Below are 4,629 nucleotides of genomic sequence, written 5' to 3' on the forward strand. Positions count from 1 at the left end.
AGATAGATAGATAGATAGATAGATAGATAGATAGATAGATAGATAGATAGATAGATAGGAGATAGATAGATAGATGGAGATATGAGATAGATAGATAGATAGATAGATAGATAGATAGATAGATAGATAGATAGATAGGAGATAGATAGACATGAGATAGATAGATAGATAGATAGATAGATAGATGATAGATAGATAGATAGATGATAGATAGACATGAGATGGATAGATAGATAGATAGATAGATAGATAGATAGATAGATAGATAGATAGATAGATAGATATGAGATAGATAGACATGAGATGGATAGATAGATAGATAGATAGATAGATAGATAGATAGATAGATAGATATGAGATAGATAGACATGAGATGGATAGATAGATAGATAGATAGATAGATAGATAGATAGATATGAGATAGATAGGAGATAGATAGATATGAGATAGATAGGAGATAGATAGATAGATATGAGATAGATATGAGATAGATAGATATGAGATAGATATGAGATAGATAGATAGCTTATAGATATCAGATAGAGAGATACATATGAGATAAATACATAATAGATAAAAAAGAGCTAGATTATGGATACAATAATAGACAATAGATAGATAGGTAAAAAGGTATATCCAGCAGCACCAGTAACCACAGTGGGTGCACACCATGGACTTGATCAACCCATTAGTAGATCAAATAAAAAAAATGGCAGCACTCCAAAAGCTCAATACAAAAATGTGAAGAAACTTTGTTCACCCAGAGTGCAAAAAAGCTATAGTTCAGTTCCTAGATAATAGATAGATAGATGCATGGTGTCATATTAAAGATAAGAATCACATCTTTCAAATCGCATCAGGCTTCTGGTTCCAAGAAAACCGGAGATACAGGCAGTTAAAAACATACTTGGAAATGAGAGATGTAGATAAAAAATCAATTCCCTCCTTTTTTAAAAACTGTCTGTATCTCCTGTACTGTAGATCACAGTACCACGAGACTGATGCTATCTGAAAGATGAGATTCTTCTCCTTAATATGACACCAGCATATTTCTAGCTGCTATAGAACCAGAGATACAGGAGTCTGAAGTGACTCTTCCTCTGCAGCCTGAAAAAAGTGACTCATCTCAAGTAAAATTTGACTCTTCCCTGCTCATTTTCATATAACTTTGAAGGATGGGTAAACGGCTGAGGGAATTCTAGAAAGAATATTTCATTTTACATTGTGTGTCCCATATGACATATATACTAACCTCTCACATTGTTCCATTCGCAGCCTCTCGGATGACTTATTATACATATACATCATGTGATGTAAAGGTAAAGAGGGTAATATAGATGTTATGGGAGGCGATGTATGGGACACACACTGTGTAAACACTCATTGGACACATGAACTTGTTTGAGCAGCAGTGGAACTTTCTAATGTCACGTGAAGAATTTCTGGGCACATTGTATGTATTGTGAGTGTAACTATGTACAGGAAGAGGAACCATCCACTTCTTACTCCATGGAAGTTTTCAGGCGCACATGATGAATGTGGCCCATGCTGTATAATTTGTGTCAAATCCAGGGTATAAGCATAATTAGCATACAGAATATACATAATATCTGTCTCATCTGCATAATCCAGGTTCTCAGTGTTAGTGCTATACCGTGCATGGTCATTGGACTAATCCAGAGTCCCAGAATTAATAGCAGATTATGCATAATATGCATCTCACCTATATAATTCACTGTGTTTATGTCATTGGTATATATATATATATTGTACACATCCTGAAATATTATGTATAGTGCATAACAGTGCATAGAAATAATCCATATCTAATCTCAGTGTTAGTCGTATATATTTCATATAGATAATCTCTATCTCTATCTCACCTGTATAATCCAGGCTCTCGGTGTTAGTGATATATAGTGCATATATATAGTGCTATATATAGTGGCATATAGCTCATATGAACAATCCATATAACATCTGTATAATCCAGGGTCCCATAAAGATAATCTGTACTTCACCTGGATAATCCAGGGTCACGTTAGTGGTTTACAGTGCATATAGATCATCTGTATCTCACCTGTATAATCCAGGTTCCCGGTGTTAGTGGTATATAGATAATCTGTATCTCACCTGTATAATCCCGGGTCCTGGTGTTAGTGATAGATAATCTGTATCTCACCTGTATAATCCAGGGTCACGTTAGTGGTTTACAGTGCATATAGATCATCTGTATCTCACCTGTATAATCCAGGTTCCCGGTGTTAGTGGTATATAGATAATCTGTATCCCACCTGTATAATCCCGGGTCCTGGTGTTAGTGATAGATAATCTGTATCTCACCTGTATAATCCAGGGTCACAGTGTTAGTGATATATAGATTATCTGTATCTCATCTGTATAAACCAGGGTGCCGGTGTTAGTGGCATATAGATAATCTGTACCTCACCTGTATAATCCAGGGCCCCGGTGTTAGTGTTATATAGATAATCTGTATCTCACCTGTATAATCCAGGGTCCCAGTGTTAGTGGCATATAGATAATCTGTACCTCACCTGCATAATCCAGGGTCCCAGTGTTAGTGATATATAGATAATCTGTATCTCACCTGTGTAATCCAGGGTCCCAGTGTTTGTGGAAGGCACAGTAGATGTGAGACTTGTCCCCTTCCAGAGTTTGCTGCTTGGTTTGTTTAATCTTTCAGTCCTGGGGATTTTCCATGCGGAGGCTGAGGTTGTGCATCTCTGGGCTCCGGTGCTAGCACTGCCTCCCTGCACATCCCGTCTCTGCCTCTGGAATCACTGCCTCTTGTATCCAGAGCCTCAGCACAAGCTCTACATCCCTCACCTGCTGCCAGCCCTGCAGCGCCCCCTCGTGGCCGATAGGAGGAATTAGAGGCGATTAGGGACACTAAACCACTCACAGGTCCTTATGGTGGGAAGGTGTCCCAAATCGCCCTTTAACTGGTCCCTTGGTTTTCACTATAAAATAAAAAACCCAGATACTTACCCAGAGATGTGTCCAAAGAGGCGCATCAGTACGCCGGAATCATCAGCACGCCGCATGTGGTGCGTCGGCATCACTGTGCGACTGCAAAGGCGCAGGAATCTCTGGAACGAGGTAAGTATAAAAGTTTTTTTTTTTTTAATAGCAGGCACAGAGGGACTTGCTAAAGGGCAATTTGGGACACTAAACCACCGATCCATAAGCACTTGCCGTTTTTGGTCCGTTTTCAAGCATGCGTTTTCAGTCGTTTCAAAATGCATTTGTTTTTGGCCGTCTACCATGCGTTTGGCTGCTTACAACCTGTTTATCTATTAAGATAATTGGGAAAAACGGACAAAAACGCATGCGTTTTTCAAAGACTGAAAACTAACTTGTCCCTGCCGTGCCGTGGTCCAGCAGACACACATTGGTGCACAGGAGAGCAGGAGGGGGCACGCCTTATCTGACTAAGGGTGGTGGCACACATGGCGGTTTGAACCCGTTTTTAGGCTGTTTTTGAGTAGTCCGTTAAAAAATGCATGCGTTTTTTGAAAACGCATCCGTTTTTGACCGTTTTTCCCAATTATCTTAATCAAGCTAATTGGAAAATGGTCAAAAAACTGATGCGTTTTTTTAACAGACTTAAAGGACACCTGTCATCAGGTCTGTGTCACTTGTCCTGTCACTACTACCTGTTGGAGCAGCTCACAAGGATCCCATCCCAGCCTTTATCTCGTTATTTCATACATTAATCATTGTAAAATCATCTATTCTTTATTATGTAAATGAGGCTGGTCACATGGTCAGAGGCAGTGATGTCACCCCTGTTACCCCTCCCCTCTCCTCCCCCTGCTCATGTCTGTGTGTAATGTATAGTAAAGCATGGCTAGTGTGTGCGCTGCATCTGCTGACATGCTGCATCCTCCTAATACACATGTGAGAGACACAGACATCAGCTACACATGAATCTGACATGTTCTCCTATAACATGGCTGCCTGGAGCTGCTGTATCTCTCCTATACACACACACATGCACACACACAGGCTGCAGGGGGCGTGGCCACCAGCACCAGGAAGCACATCATTATACAGCCTCACATCATTATACAGGCTGTCAGTCATGCACTGGGGGTGTGGCTGTGCCTCCCACTCATGAATAGAGTGGACAGCTTGAATATGCTAATGCTTCATTGGACATCTCACAGGTCATTTGCATACAGCTTTAGGACCTCATTGCTTAGGTTTACAGGCATGTAGAGGGACAAAGAAGGGATAGATGCAATGCTCTCTAATGGCAGTTTATGAAAATATATTTAGTTTAGGGGGGTTATTTTGCATGACGGGTTCTCTTTAAAAACGGCCTGAAAACGGGTTTGAAACACCACATGTGCCACCACCCATAGTGACTGTTCTGCAGATATTTGCTCGCCATCTATCACAATTTTGCACATAAAAAGGCGCGAAAATACCCCTGCTCTGAGCAGCTGCACTTGAAAAAAACCTCCCTTTTCATCACTCGAAACAAAGGTCATCGCTTCCCAAATGAAAAATTCCGTCTAAGCAACATAAAAGAAATACTTTTAAAATGTAAAATTTCTCAAGTAACGACTTCATCGTCTTAATGTGATATCTAAAAATGTCATA

At 40.1% G+C, this 4,629-nt stretch overlaps 1 protein-coding gene across 1 annotated transcript in view; it reads right to left on the reverse strand.

Annotated features, from left to right (window-relative positions):
* SCNN1G (sodium channel epithelial 1 subunit gamma) overlaps nt 1-3,011 on the reverse strand; it is a 22,939-nt gene extending 19,928 nt beyond the window's left edge. Inside the window, exon 1 of the mRNA XM_072120304.1 lies at nt 2,609-3,011. The gene's annotated coding sequence lies outside the window, so the exon portion shown is untranslated. The remainder of the gene's footprint in view (nt 1-2,608) is intronic.
* Nucleotides 3,012-4,629: the final 1,618 nt, after the last annotated feature.

The sequence above is a fragment of the Engystomops pustulosus genome, chromosome 8 (genome assembly GCF_040894005.1).
Source record: "Engystomops pustulosus chromosome 8, aEngPut4.maternal, whole genome shotgun sequence".
Classification (NCBI taxonomy): Eukaryota; Metazoa; Chordata; class Amphibia; order Anura; family Leptodactylidae; genus Engystomops; species Engystomops pustulosus.